The sequence below is a fragment of the Bactrocera tryoni genome, chromosome 2 (genome assembly GCF_016617805.1).
Source record: "Bactrocera tryoni isolate S06 chromosome 2, CSIRO_BtryS06_freeze2, whole genome shotgun sequence".
Classification (NCBI taxonomy): Eukaryota; Metazoa; Arthropoda; class Insecta; order Diptera; family Tephritidae; genus Bactrocera; species Bactrocera tryoni.
In genome coordinates, this window is record NC_052500.1 from 77,424,468 (window position 1) to 77,441,334 (window position 16,867).

Below are 16,867 nucleotides of genomic sequence, written 5' to 3' on the forward strand. Positions count from 1 at the left end.
TTACTCGTATTTCTCTGGCGACAATTTCTTTCGCATGCATTCGAGCACACACGTTGGCTGAAGCTTGTGCTACACACCCTGTGTTCGCGTGTGTGTGTGCGCTGAGCCGAGCCGAGCGTGCGCAGCTTGCAAACGCAAGCGCTCGCAATCGCATTTCATGCAAATTAGCACTGCAATGCGATAGAAGATGCCAACAAAAACACAGAGAAACAAAAGTATATAACAAGCCAACAACAATGTTGCGCGCATCGCCAACAAACTGTCAGCAGCATCGGCGGCAACAACAATAGCAACGATTGTTACTCAAATAAGCCATGCACAGCTAATTTCGCTACGCAGTTGACTGCGCCATTTGAATGCCAAAGCGGCCGCCTCCGCACGCGTCTTCCGCTGACTGCTCGATTCCTCTTCGTTACTCGATTTCTTGCTCTTTTTTCATTGTTTTTTTTTGTTGTGCAGCACAGCTTATTTTGCAAATCTGCATTTTTTTGTCTTCTATCTGCAGGCTTTTTGCCTCCACCACGCTTGAGTTGCTCTGCCGTTGCGCTCTTCTAACAACACACACACACACAACCGACGATTTTTCTTTCTTTGTCGTCATGAGCGTTTATCTATCGTTTCAAGCGGAAAATATTCACTGCCCACATTCACGTCCGTTGGGTCAACCGGCGGTGCGCAAATCTTTCGCGGCTAATAAGCGGCGCTCTTAATGGTGTTGGTGGCGCTGGCGGTGTAGTTTGTTGGTGTGCTGTTGGTAACGGCAGCTCTGGCGGCTGTTGACATTGATAAATGGCGTTGTCGAATGGGCGAACCTAGGCGATTTGCCGACGGATATTGGATGTAAGAGATATGCGCCCATTTCCAGTTGGCGAGCGATGGTATTCCAAGAAATTGCTGTAAATGCGCGTGGTTGTGGTAGTGTGCTGAGTCTAGGCTGTAAAACTGTATGCATCTAGTAGAAACTCAATAGCTTTAATTGTCTATTTCGTTGAGGTTTGGAAAATAAATATGGAAAAAAGAATAAATAAAGCCTATATGGCCGACTACACTTGCAAGAGAAGCGTCAGCAAGAATTGGGGCCTTCAACTTAGTAAAATTATGGGGAGGTATACGGCTGTCATTAGACTTATACTATAGGGTGATAATAGGGGTGAAAGATAGCCTCTCAGTCTATACCTGCGGGTCCAACATGGACTGCGGAGCTGGCACAGGAGTATATTCCAATGATCGGGACATCTCAATAAACAATTTCAACAATTAGCAAATAACAGATGGAAAACTATAACAAAATGCAATCAACTTAACAGTTATGACAGAAATATATGACAGAAAAAGAACTAACGACTTATTAAATAGGTGCAGGAAAAGTATATACAGAGTAACTGGTACTAAACAGGCCATTGGGCATTTGGAGAACATGCGTCCAAAATGGGTATGCCCAACAACAACATCTGCCGAGGCTGCGAAATAAACAATTTTAAACTTTCTCCGTGAATGCCCAGCTCTATCGCAGATCCAACACAGAACACTTGCAATCCATCAAGCACAAAACCTTGAATGGTTGTCTACAAGAAGCATATCGGACATTAGTAGCTTCATCGAAACCACAAAGTGGTTTGAAAGAAAAGGTGAAACATGATATCAATGACAAAAAGGTCAACGATTAGTGCATCAAAATGGCACAGATATTGCTAATTGAGCCCGAAATTCAACAAGGCAGCTTACCCAACTACCTAATGGCGCAACTATGTTTAGAAAAGGAAAGCGAATTTTTATTGAATAAGTGCGGTAGGAAACAGAAAGAAACTATGTTTTCCGTCTACCAGGTTTTCATGAAACATATAGTCTCGTCTCTACCCAAAAATAGTCGATTAATCGTCCAAATATCGTGACAACGGTGAGCCGAAGCTAAAAACACCTCAAGGCAGATTTACAATCAACGTTATGTTGACAGTTTTCTTCGCTTATCAAGGTGTGATGCACTCCGAATTCCTTCCGACCCGCCAAACTGGCAAGAAGAAATAGTATTTGACTGTTATTCGTCGTTTGAGCGAAGCTATTCGTAAAAAATGGCGCCCGACAACTCTTGGTTTCTGCACCATGATAATGCACCGTAGCATACTGCATTGATTCTTCGTAAATATTTCGCCTAATTTTCAACCAATATCGCGCCGCATCCACCATTTAACCATTTAACTTCGTGTGGCTTCTGGCTATTTAGCAAACCCAAACGACTGCTCTGGAAAAACCATTTTTAGTGAATTGAAGATATTAAATTGAAGACTATTCCGGAAATTGACTTTGACAACAGTTTCGAGGACTGGATAAAACGTTGTCACAAATGTATTGGGGCCAAAGGGATTACATAGATTGTGAAGAATAAATTAAGAATTTTAAAATATGAACAAAGTCTTACTTTTTTTTGCCCACATATATATGTATAAATGTAAATCTATGTAACGACATAACATATGTGATGTGTGTGAAAATATATGTATGTAGGTCTTGGAAAATTTTTGGGAAAGTTTCTGTATCATCCCCCATATTGAAGGAATGTTGTGAGCAACTTGTGTTAGGCAGCGTGTGCCAAGTTGTGCTCGCAGTGTGTGGGTTATTATGTATGTCTGGCATACATGTTTGTATGTATAAAAATTTTGGGGATGTGGGCTGTGAAGCTTTCAGCTTAAGACTCATTTGCCTCAACAAGCATATTTCTTCATGTGTGAATTTGTTGTATACAACAACAATTTCGTTTTCAAAAATCCAAAAATGTCGACATTTGTTAACAGCAAGCTGGGATTGTTATATCGTCCTGCTGCTGGAGTATGCTCACCTGGTAAAGTGATTTTTTCAAAATTTTTATTTCACCGAAATTTTCTTCAAAAATTTTTTTTTTAATATTTTCGTGTAAATTAAAAAGTTTGTGTGTTGTTTGTGTTCCTGATAAGTGTGCATTTGTATGTATGAGTTAGGCTTCTCGAGAAAGTGGCACACGCCTTGTGTGCATTACTCACATGTCCTTACGAATAGCTTACATGTACTACAAAAATATTTACTGTTATTTACATCAAGCGTTTGATAGCCTTTTCGAATGATGTACACTGCATTGTAATGTTGTTTTCATATGTTTTGTTTTTGGTTTAGTAATTTAAACTACTTGCAATACTGGCGACTGCCTGAAAAAAACATTTTGTACGACTTTTTTGACAGTTTTGAATTTTTCAAAAATAGTAAAAATTGCAATTTGGGGATATGATATGAAGCGTGGACTCTCAAAAAATTTCAGTTGAATTGATTCAGTAGAACCTGAGTAATGGTTGGTATCGTTTTGAAAGAGACCTATACCTATATCTCCATATAATATTCTTAATTTTGATTTTTTGTTTTTTTTAAATTTTCAAAAATTGCTTTTTTAGGCTGTTACAATTGTTATGCTAATTAAAGATCCAGTCTTACGACAAAGAAAATATGTAACATAAAATATCCCAAAATTATCTTATGAAATTGGTTTTCCACTAACAACAATAAGCGATCAGTCGAATTAATTATACATTATTTCATCTACAAATGTACCGTTGTAACTGAGAAGGAGAGAGGGAGAGGCAGAATTCGTCAAAGAGGACTTACTAAACTAGCTCAACGATAAGCAACGCTGTTCAGGTAATAAGAAATTTTTAACTTTTTTATAAAGTTTTTATTTTTTTTATAGATCGGAAGAGCACACGAATTTATAAATTTTTTTATAAAATTTTAATTTTTTAATTACATTTTTAATTTTTTTATAAAACTTTTAGTTTTTTAAATTATAAATTTTTAGTTTTTTTAATTACATTTTATTTTTTTTATTAAAAAATTTTTTTTTTTTTTTTAATTTTTAGCTTTTTTTAAATAAAATTTTTAATTTTTCTTTATAAAATTTTTATTTTTTTAATTAAAATTTTTAATAAATTTTTATAAAATGCTTAATTTTTTAATTAAATTTTTTAATTTTTAAATAAATTTTTAGTTTTTAAATGAAATATTAATTTTTTTATAAAATATTTATTTATTTTCTTTTAATATTTAATCATATTGTGAAATATTTTGTGAAATACAAAATGGTTAACAATATACATAGTTAATTGATAATAGCGACTTACTTGAATTTTGTGGTCTCAAAAAGTCTTTCCTTTATAGCAGAGAAATAAGTTTCTGAAAAGAGCCAAATAAAACATATGTTATAAACACAAGAAATATATCATAAACGTTAAACTGGACCAAAAAAATATTATGCGGAGAAGTTGAGACAAGTTTACAGCTGTTCAAAAATAAGTGAAAATAATCAAGAAATTCGGTTTATTTTGAAATTTTGTATCAGTTCGTGTTGTACAACAATGGTTCACTCGCTTCCGTTCTGGAAATTTCGATTTACACTAATGAAAGTTTTACACTTATGGAATAATGTCTCTAGCGGAAAAATGACAAAAAGTGGTTGACCAAAATGGTACATATTTGTTTACTTATTTATTAGTATAAATATAAAAAAAAACGAAATTGAAGTTTGATTATAAATACGAAAAGACTTTTTCGACTAACCAATATATTGGTTATGTATATCTGACAGCGGAAGCTGAAAATTTTATGCTACAAATATGTAATATGATGTACTTCGATTTTATTATGATACGTTGTTTTGCATTTTAAATTTCATCTGGTTGTTGTATTTTACAGCATCTAAATGTGAGTGATTATCGCGATCAAAAAAGAAGTCTGCACAAATGGTGCCTTTAAGGTATGTCATCTCACATTTAATAATTGTTCAGATCGAACGGTGACTTTTCAAAGCCAAAGGTACCGCATATGTCATCCCCAGTGTCTCTGTCTTACAATTCACTGAAAATATTGCTCGACCTGTGAGGTCTTCTATTGAAATTCAAAGAGAGTTTGTACCAAAAATGATTAAAATCGGGCCAATACTATCCTCAGCATTCGTATACTAAACATAAAGTTTTACATTTCCATTTTTTTATAGCTCATACATATGTATATAGATCATTATGTGAGTTAACTTAATGAATTCCAAAAATCTTTATGAATGTCGAAATTGTATTTTCAAACATCCGGTTGACTGTCCTAGCGATTGATTTTTATGTGCAGCATCTCAGTGAAAGGTGGCATATATGTATTACTGGTAAGGCTATAATATCGTCCGTGCTACAAGTAGTACCAATATACCAGATTGTTCAATAAGTTTTATCGTTCGATAAGAGAGGATTTTGCTACTAGCTCCAAATTTTTTTTTTTTGTTTTTATTTCAATCTGTCAATTATTCTTTGTTTAGAAGCCCTTTAGTGTCGCCGAGTCACAGTATTTTTTTACAATGAAAAAATTTAATATCGTGCACTAATAAAATTCTTATTTTTGGAAGGTGTAGCACCAAAAGAAATTCACGAACAAATGTTAAAATTAGAACAGTAGAATGATGGGTTTCGGAATTTAAACGTGGTCGAACAAGCCTTGAAGACGATCCACGTGAAGGACGTCCAGAAAGCGCATCAACACCAGAAATCATAGCCAAATTACAGAATACGGATTTGGAAGATCGTCGATTGACTGAGAGATTGGAACATTTTAAAAATGATTAAGTGGATTTTTTGCATCGATTCATCACTAAAGATGAGACTTGGGACTATCATCATGATCATGAATGAAAACAAGAGACTAAAGAGTGGTGTGAACCTGGTTTTCCGGCTTCGAAACGAGTTCGTGTCCGGAAATGCGAGAGGAATTTTGTTTGTGGATTACTTACAAACTGGTAAAACACTTAATTCTGCATATTATTGCAACCTCTTGGACCAGTTGAAGAAAAACATTCGTGAAAAAAGACCCGGTTTGCAGAAGAAAAAATCCTTTTTCATCAGGACAATGCACTGTGTCACAGGAGCATTTTGACAATGCCTAAAAACCATTAATTACAGTTCGAATTGTTGGAGCATCCACCGTATTCACCAAATTTGGCCCTCAGCAACTTTTATTTGTTTCCAGAATAAAAAAAATGTATGCGTGGCAAGCGTTTATCATCAAATGAAGAGCTTGGTTAAGGAACCGTTTTCGTCAATTAATTTCAAAGCGAGGTCATAACGGCTGCTGAAGCGTATTTTGCAGAACTTTCGGATTATCACTCCAGGGATGGGATCCACAAATTGAAGGATCGCTGAAACAAGTGTATTAATGTTGAGGGAGATTATACTAAATAATAAAGTGTATTTAGAATCATAAAATTGTGTTTTTCTTATCAAACGACAAAACTTTTTGAGCAACCTGGTACCTAATGTAAGAATTTCAAACTTCCGTTTGGCTTTATGTAATATATATCGCTCAATATGTGTGATTTCTTAGCAGAAATAAGTGTGAGTATAATATTGGATATATTATAGTTCAATACCGCTGCTGTGTTGATGAACTACCACAACCACAGTATATCATACTTTCTGTTAGCTTTAATAATAAAAAAAGAAAATTTAATAATAATTTATTATGAAAATATTCTTCGAATTTTCATAAAAAAATTAGAAACAAGAATTAATGTTCCTACTAACATCTAACCGCTTCTTTAATAGCAGAAAAATTTTCTCGCCAAAATCGCCATTGAAGGCCGCGCTTAGTTCAAATAGTTAACTACTGTCTGCAAATTAAATCCATTAATGGCTTGAGCGCCAACTCAATTAACGATTTAATTAAAATTTTGAAAATTGTCAAGGCACGTGCGTGAAATGAAGCCACATAAAGCTGACGAATGTCACAAGTAAATGAAAGGAAAATGCGCCAAATATACGTAAACACAAATGGCAGCGAAAAATAAAATATAAATGTTTGCGAAACCCATTATTTATGTGTTGAAAAAACTATAGATTCAATAATTTTTAGACAGCAATTGGAACGTAATGTTATTTAAAGGATTGTATTAACTTCTCAGCAAAAACGGCTCTTTTAGTTATTTATTTATTTTTTTTTTTAAGGGGCATTTTTTCGAGCCGCAGAACTAAGTAGAGAAAGTACCATCTTCTATAAGAGCGTACAGCTGCTGGCGTATGCCGTTGATATTGATATCATCGCCCTCAACACAGGCGCCGTTAGTTCTGCTTTCTCCAGGCTGGACAAGGAAGCAAAAGAAATGGGTCTGGCAGTGAACGAGGGCAAGACGAAATATCTCCTGTCATCAAACAAACAGTCGTCGCACTCGCGACTTGGCTCTCACGTCACAGTTGACAGTCATAACTTTGAATTCGTAGATAATTTCGTCTATCTTGGAACCAGCGTAAACACCACCAACAATGTCAGCCTAGAAATCCAACGCAGGATAACTCTTGCCAACAGGTGCTACTTCGGACTGAGTAGGCAATTGAGAAGCAAAGTCCTCTCTCGACAAACAAAAACCAAACTCTATAAGTCACTCATAATTCCTGTCCTGCTGTATGGTGCAGAGTCTTGGACGATGTCAACAACGGATGAGTCGACGTTGCGAGTTTTCGAGAGAAAAGTTCTGCGAAAGATTTATGGTCCTTTGCGCATTAGCCACGGCGAATACCGCATTCGATGGAACGATGAGCTGTACGAGATATACGACGACATCGACATGTTGTCCGGATGGACGAAAACACTCCAGCTCTGAAAGTATTCGACGCAGTACCCGCCGGGGGAAGCAGAGGAAGAGGAAGACTCCACTCCGTTGGAAGGACCAAGTGGAGAAGGACCTGGCTTCGCTTGGAATATCCAATTGGCGCCACGTAGCGAAAAGAAGAAACGAGTGGCGCGCAGTTGTTAACTCGGCTATAATCGCTTAAGCGGTTTCTACGCCAATTAAGAAGAAGAAGAATGGCTTGAGCGCCAACTCAATTAACGATTTAATTGAAATTTTGAAAATTGTCAAGGCACGTGCGTGGAATGAAGCCACATAAAGCTGACGAATGTCACAAGTAAATGAAAGGAAAATGCGCCAAATATACGTAAACACAAATGGCAGCGAAAAATAAAATATAAATGTTTGCGAAACCCATTATTTATGCGTTAAAGAACTTTCAGACAGCAATTGGAACTTATGGTTATTTAAAGGTTCTTATTTATTTATTTTTTTTAAGGGGCATTTTTTCAGTAAATAAATGAAAATAATGTAATTTTACATAATTTAAAAGATTTTAAAAACCTGCGACACGTTTTCAGAAATTTGGATTCCCTCGATTAAATAGCCCGTTTAAAAGAGGACCTCGTAAATAAACTATATAGCTGTGCGCAACATTTTCTTGCCTCAAATTATCTCAAATCCAAAAATCAGAAACGTGATTTATTACTAAATACTAAGTACTAAATACTAAATACCAAATACTAAATACTAAATACTAAATACTAAATACTAAATACTAAATACTAAATACTAAATACTAAATACTAAATACTAAATACTAAATACTAAATACTAAATACTAAATACTAAATACTAAATACTAAATACCAAATACTAAATACTAAATACTAAATACTAAATACTAAATACTAAATACTAAATACTAAATACTAAATACTAAATACTAAATACTAAATACTAAATACTAAATACTAAATACTAAATACCAAATACCATATACTAAATACCAAATACTAAATACAAAATACTAAATACTAAATACAAAATACTAAATACTAAATTCTAAATACCAAATACCAAATACCAAATACCAAATACTAAATACTAAATACCAAATACTAAATACTCAATACTCAATAATCAATACTCAATACTAAATACTAAATACTAAATACTATATACTAAATACTAAAAATCGAAGTTACTATCAAAAATCATATCCCTTCGATCATTACCTGACAAATTTTTCGAAGAGAGAAAATTTTCAAAAATTCGATTTTTTCAAAATTCATTCTTCAATTCAGATGAGAAATATGACAAGGGAAAGAAATTGGGCAGAAATTTTGTGTTAAGGAATTGTTGATATTGTGAAATGTGTTCGAAAATTCTATTATCGATTTTTCATAATGAAGAGAGAAGCCTAATACTTCTTATTACGCTAATACTCGTATCTTCCATTCCAACAATGCGCACATATTTAAACACATATGTACATACATATATATTATACTTTAAATACCTACTTACATACACACCTATTCAATATAGTTATAAAAAACTACCTTCATCTTCGTAGCACTTAATCACTCTGGTCTGAAATACCGACTTTGCCCTCTCACTCAATCAAAGTGACCACAAAATTAAGTTTCCCCACACACACACATTAGCAGAAGAGTACAAATACATATTAGTGCTCGCACGTGCTCAAACAAAAAACTGAGTTCTTGCATGTAATTCCAAATTCAAGCAGGATATTTACTAGTGGAATAATAATGCTCATTTAAACCAAATTTTACATTTGCTCTGGCTATGTGTGTGTCTGTTTGCTTGTGGTGCGGTGCACCATTTCAAGCTCACCACAAAAGTATGCTACATTTCGCATAAACCGCAAACCGCAATGAGTAATACTTTATTTGTGTATACAAATTTAAAATTACATATTCTACAGTTTGAGATTTTTCAAGCGATAGCTCAATAAGCATACATTTTTCAGCATAAGGGTGGTACTTAAGTTTACAAGGTTCACGTTAAATCCTCGCTTACATTGGGAAAAAAATGCTTTGGAAATAAAACATACCCTAAAAATATAATATAATACTAGTATCGTCAAAATATCAATATTTGGAATATTGGAAAAAAAAATATTATTTACAAAATAGTCTACCTACTATACTAGATAATTAGAGCGAAAGAATTATTTTTTCAGCATATTTCGATAGTTGAAGCTTTATAAAACAAAAAAAAAACATAAACAAAACATTTCTAAAGTTTGAAATCAAAAAGTTTTTGCGTTGTTGTTTAAATTTGAGATATTACTGATTTGAGATAGATAGCTTAAGCCTTCCAATACTCTTTGTGACCTCCCTCAAATCTTTACCAATGAAAATTTCTTTAAGTTGTGAGTGATATTTTGAGATGTGATTAGAAAAAATGTTTATTTTGTTATTTAGGACCACCCTAATTTACTTAAATTTCTTATTTATGAGCATATAATTTTTTTAATTGTTGCTTAAAATGTTTGCAGTTTATATTTTATCGTGGTAGTTCTAATTGTCCATGTCAGACTAGAAAAAACATGCATTTTGGTTTTAAGTACCACCGTTATGTACATAAATACATTTATTAATGAACGGACTGACCCTTATAGGGCGAAAATTAAATTTAAAAAAAATTGAGATTAGAAAAAATGCATATAAGGAACACTCTAATATATTTAAGTTTTTGCTTATGAGCATATATACTTTGTTTTAATTAATTTAATTAATTAATTGTATGGAGCTTATACCTCTACGCGGTACTTTTTATTCTGAGAGTAAGAGGAGCAAAATAAATGATTTTGACTTTATGGATCACCCTTATGTGCCAACAATTTTATTAATGAACGAAAATCATTTTATTTTCTTTATTAGTATTGATTTTTTTGGAAATCTATTTATTTTTAAGAAAAATTTTGAAAGAAAATTATTTTTAATTATTAATAATAATTAATTAATTATTAATATTAATTTTTATTAATTTTAAAAGTGGTAAATCTTATCGGAAAGTGCGATTTAAAAAAATTGTTTAATATTTAGGACCACCCTCATGTTTAAACATTTGTTTTAACGAATGCTGATAATTTTTTGAATGTCTTGTATTAACTTAAATGGAAAATACACTTGTGAAATTCTATAATATTTGTTTTTGAAAAATTTTTTAAAACAAATGTGTTTTGAAAATTTTTAACTTTTTCTTTAACTTAGAATTTTTGAAATAAAAAATTGGGCACTCAATTACATATATTATGGATTATTTGAAAAATTTTTGAAAAAAATATTATTTGAAATTTTATGTATTAATGAAAACAGATAATTTTTTTTTAATTTTCTGCATCAACTTAAAGAGAAAATATGCTTGAATTTTTTTGAGAACTTTTAGCAATATTTTATTTTGAAAATTTTTGAAAAAAAATTAATTAAGAAAAATTTTCAATTTTAAACTTTTTAATTTAATTTTTGAAATAAAATTAATTTTGAATTTATTTACATTTTTTCCTTCCCTTTAATTAAAAAAAGTATGTTTTGAAAATGTTTGTATTAATGAACACAGATAATATTTTTTTAATTTTTTCTAATAATTTGAACAGAGCATATGCTTTCAAAATTTTAGTAGTTCTTTATTTGGAAAATTTTTGAATAAAATGTATTTTGAAAAATTTTCAATTTTTTTAATTTTTGAAATAAAATGTATTTAGAATTTATTAACATTTTTCCTTTGAAAAAAGTTAGTTAATTACTATTTTTTTATTTTTTTGGAAAATAATTGAAAAAATGTATTTTAAATTTTTTTCAATTTTTGGTATAAAATTTGTTGTTAATTTATATACATTTTTTCCTTTTTCTGAAGAAAAAAGAATTCATTATTTTTTTTTTTCTTTTTGAAAAATTTAAAAAAGAAAGTTGAAACTTTTATTTCCATCAGTTACTCGAACTTTTCTGTATTATATATCATATATGTATGTATGCCATAAATATATTGTCAGGATGTGTACTCTTAGGTGCACTCTCTCACTCATATTCGCAGCTCATATTATTTGCAGTTGAGTATATCAGTACTTTATTTTATAGAAGAAACAAAAACTTGTGCTCTTAATTTCCCTGGAATGCCACCGTCGCACCTCTTGTGCTCGCCACATGATACGCAACCGTTTAAAAAACACTTTTCATATTCATTGTGCTGCCAAATTTCCTTCATCCAGCCTTTAATGTCTCTCTATGCTGCGGAATGTTAACTACCTCCGTCATACGCTCGAGCGCCTAAAAGCTTACTCCACTCAACCACGTATTTCTTATGCATGTTAATGGTCAGCGTGCTTGGCAAGCATGCGTTCTAGGTAACAACAACAAAAAACATTTAAAAGCAAAAACATCAAATACTAAATATTAGCAACAAAAACTTCAAAACAATGCTGTTGAAAATACTAGCAATAATAGCTGCCAGCGTTGACATTTGCCAAAAGAAATGTGCAGCAAGCCTCTGCCGCCGGGTCGCCAACGAAATGACATTACTTTTTATGTACAGCCACATTGTTGTTCTTGTTTATCTTTGTCGCTATTGCCATTGTTTGTGCGTGGCAGTGCAGACAATTTGTTGCCAGCACGCACTGGCACTCATTGTTTAGAATAGTCATTGCTGCCTAAAAAGCTGCAGAGGCCCGTTTTAAAGGTCATTCGGAAGCAGTGAAGAATTTCAACCCACCACACTCAAAGCCGAACACATAGTCGAACATAACAACGAATTTGGATGCTTCATATGTATGTGTGTATTTAAATGTATGTGAATTTTGCTTTTTTTGTTTTTTTCTTTGTTGTGCATTTTGAAGTTGTCTGGACCACTTTTGGCCAAAAATTAGAATTTTTTTTGTATTTTGCTTCAGCTTATTGATGAAGATAATGAGGTCACTTTCTGAAGCCTTTGCCAACTATTTTCTGGTAAATTGCGCGTTGAATACATTCAAATATAGAATGATTTAATTTACTTGAATTATTTAGTCCAAATTTAAAACTATAGAGTGGAATATAATACTATACAGTAGGCCTTAATGAGAATTATTTTCTTAAGTTCTTAAATAATTTTTTATATAAATACAAAATAATATAGACAAATGTAAATAATAATACTCTTTACTACGAAAATCAACGTATTTTGGTGGATGACTATGATGAATATGCTCTAACTGAGCAACTGTACCAAAAGAAATGGTTTGGCTTGGAAGACAAAGAATGTCCTGAGTGGCCACAATATGTTTGATGATAAGAACCTGGAAGCATTACTCGGTGTATACTTATTGTTGTCAAACACAAGAAGAGTTTACAGAATCTTTGCCTGTCCATCAAGCAGTCATTTCGAAATGTTTAAAAGCAACCGCAAACATTCAGAAGTAAAGATATTGGTTGATAAATTGAAGCTAAAAGACTGTGAAAGATGATTCCGCATGTTTGAAATGCTGTTTGAACGCTACAAAACGAAGTCATTTTCGCAGCGGGTTGTGACTCATGATGAAAAATGGATTAATTACATCAACCCAACATCTGCTGTATTATATTTGTTGGGAAAATTAAAAGCTCTTAAAACTGAGTGAAACTATAATTAGAGAACGCTACCGACAACAACTCACGGTTGAACTTCAGAGTTCGCTTGATACTGGATGTGTGTTTTTTTTGACATCGAAGGTGCTTTTAATAAGGCGTCCCACGCAAGCGTCATCAAGGCACTGAAGAAAAGGAATGTGGCGGCTCCAATATGCAGATTGATAGAGACTTTACTGCGTACTAGAAAAGCTAAAACTACAGTGAGGGAAAACAAGATTCATCTTGGTACCACGGGGAGCTGTCTCGTGGAGTTCTATCCCACCTTTTTTGGGGTCTAGTATTAGATGAGCACTTTGAATTGCTAACAAACAGTCGAATTCAGTGTCAAGGGTATGTCGATGACATTGTCATAATGGCATGAGGTAAATATGAGAACACTCTCTGCGACATAGTTAAAAAGGGCTTAGGTCTAGCAAAAGGATGGTGTAATACGGTAGGGTTAAATATCAATCCGTCAAAAACAACTGTCGCCTCTTTTAAACAGCGAAGATCTCTTTCGGGATTGAGGCCCCTAACTCTTAAAGGCAGTGAGTTGGAGGTGTTTAAAGAGGTCAATATCCTAAGCCTCACATTAGACTCAACATTACAGTGGAATAGACACGTGAAATTAACACTATCCAGAGCCACCAAGGCATTCATGATGTGCAGACGCCTAGCCGGCAGATCCTGGGGCTGCGCGCCAGGTAGCATCAGGTGGCTGTATACCACGATCGTAAGCCCTACTGTCAGTTATGGATTGGTTGTTTGGGCAAAGCTTGGTAAGGCTGAACCACTTAACAATTTTAAACCGTGTACAATGGACAACAACTTATTAAAATAGAGCATACGACTGCTGAAGAAAGACTTTTCCTGTGTAGTGAAAGGCAACGAAATCGTAATAATATCACCGACGGAGAGCAACTACTTTCTCGCTTTTCTTGCGCTAATGTTTGTATAGTAACACCCATATTCTACATCTGTTTCGAAATATAACAGAAAGTCGAATCCAAGAACTGTAACACAATATAGGCAGTCTTAAAACCGGTCTTCGATGATCAACTCTTGATTTAGAGGTAATAGACAGTACAGTATGGAATACTGTGGGGTCTCCGTTTTTATGGATTGGGCAGAGCGCACTTAAGTTCCAATCATTGGGGCATGCTTGAAGCCTGCTCCTTATCAGTTCTTCGCCGCCGTATTTGAATAACTTGGCCGACAATTCATCGGCCCACGCCGATTTGTTGTTCTTCAGACGGTTAATTGCTATTCGAACTTCTTCACGACCGGGCAATGGAACGACCGCTTCATCGTCATCGATTGGGGAATCGGGTCTACTATCTTCTGGATTTATGCTTTCACTGCCATTCAGCAATTTAGAGAAGTGTTCCTTCCATAATTTCAATATGCTCTGGGCATCAGTCACTAGATCACCACTGGCTTCCACTAATTTTCCCAAATATCTCTCTTTAAAAATTGAAAAATTAAAAATATATTAAATAATATAATGAAAATATGACCAAAATCGATCAAATATAGTGCAAATTGAGTAAAGAACATATTAGCGAGTATAAGCAAAGACAGAGAGCGCATCACACTAACAACAAGTCCACACAGTCAGCTGAGCCACTTAACGCATAAAACCATACTGTAATAAGCCTGTTGAGTGATGAAAGACAAAGCGAGATATTTGCAAAGCAATGCGTAATTACAAGAGCAAACAAGCGCAGCTTGAACTCTTAACCATAAAGTACAACAAAAACTTCACCAAGCTCACCAGCAGCTTTAACAATTTGTGCAAATATGCGCTTTTGTGTGTGAGTGTCACAGCATACGGTCGGCCATATGGCAGCGTTTACGAGCTGAGAGAAATTCCTGTTTGCTGCACGTGTTTCCACGCGTTGCCTCCGTTCCCTCCCTGCGTGTGCGCGTAAGTTGACCACAAGTATTCTTAACAATTAATATTGATATAAATCTCAATGTATGCGCTTCGGATTTCGCACAATGCATGTAAATGCACTTTTTTATTGTTGTCCGTCCACTTTCAGCCTGCTTCGGCGTTATGTCATTTATGGTTTATGGCCTCACGCCGCCCATCCGCCCATACACTTTAAGCAGTTTTTCCAGCGCATTTGTCATGAGCGTTGACAGCGAGGAGACAGCAAAAAGTATTGGCCTTTTCCAAGCCACTGAGCTCGAGCTCATGTGACTACAGAGTGGTGAAGAATTGAATTTTTTTTCACAAATATACATATATATTTACACACAGATATGCATAAAGTGCATATTTACATATGTATAATTGAATGTGTATGTGTTTGTGTATGTATGAATATATTTATGGCTTGACTTCTGTGACTGTTATGGCGCCGCACAGTGGGTTATTGGTCGTCAATTTATTTATTTTTTTTTTGATTTTTGAAATTCTCGAATATTTTAATATTATAAAATAGTATAAAGATCGAAAAGAGGAGCCCATATAAACAGCTGAGAACGCTGGTCCATTGTGACACATAAGTACTCCCAAGTATTGAACGAGAGCTTTTCAAAAGTCGGCAAAGCACTTCAAGTCTTTCACAGATTTGTTGAGTCGATTCATACTAATTTCAGCCATTTCACCCGTGTCGCTTAAAATGTGACTGCAACGACTTTCAACCTCAGTTATGTAAAAGCTGGACAATAAAGCAGAGAGTACCTAGATATTTCCACTTCAACTTCCTTTATACAACTTGGACAGTCAGAGTCCAGCAATCGTCCATCACCGCGATACTTCCCGCAGACTTATGCCGCGTGAGCAGGTTGAAGAGAAGTTCAGGAGCTCCTGCTCCCATGGTACCTGAATTAAGTCTCCATTTAGACCTCGCAGCCGAAGCTACTACCAGTTGAGCTTTCATACTGCTCTGGACTGGTGACCAGTGGTCGAATCCCGCAAGCACATTACACGCAGACACCATTTACAAAAGAAGCTAACACTAATTCTTAGTTTAACGCCTTCGCCGTCTAAACAACTCAAGCAAAAAGATACCAAACAAACCTAACTGTTCGGCATTCCGAATAATTGAGATCACACCGCTAACACCTAATCGTCCGTCAGTCCAGATAATATCTCCGAGATCTCTATTGTAAGAGCACATTGGGCATTCGGAGATAACGTGCTGTGTGCACATCATGCAGACACTCCGATCTATCAGTTAGGTGTCTCTGAGAAAACCCAAACTCAGAGAGAACCAGAAGTCTGGATTTCCCTTAACAAGCGTAACATCACATTGTCCATCAGTCCGCGTAATACCTATAGCCCCGAGATATTTCCGTGATTCGGTGCACCCAATCATCTAAATATGTACACCCCCACAGACACTCCGATCTATCAGACAGTTGTCGTTGTTGCAAGAACGTAGTCAGGCCCATTCCCGTAAGCAGAAACCCAGACTCACACAGAATCTTATGTCTGAGTTTCTCTGGCGTAACATTCTTGATGTACTGGCAAGTAACCCGACTTTTAGGACTTGTCCCAGCATTCTTGCAACCTGACCGTACCATTTAGACTCTTGCTCTTGCTAGACCTCTTGTTCCCTAAAGATCCTTTCCTTTCCACATCATAATCGGAAATCCATTCATTCCGCATCAATGACACTCTCAA

At 34.5% G+C, this 16,867-nt stretch overlaps 1 protein-coding gene across 1 annotated transcript in view; it reads right to left on the reverse strand.

Moving 5' to 3' along the window:
- The window catches only part of LOC120769491 (trissin receptor), a 225,170-nt gene that overhangs the window by 124,285 nt on the left and 84,018 nt on the right, over positions 1–16,867 (reverse strand). Inside the window, exon 2 of the mRNA XM_040096520.1 lies at positions 4,140–4,191. The gene's annotated coding sequence lies outside the window, so the exon portion shown is untranslated. The remainder of the gene's footprint in view (positions 1–4,139; positions 4,192–16,867) is intronic.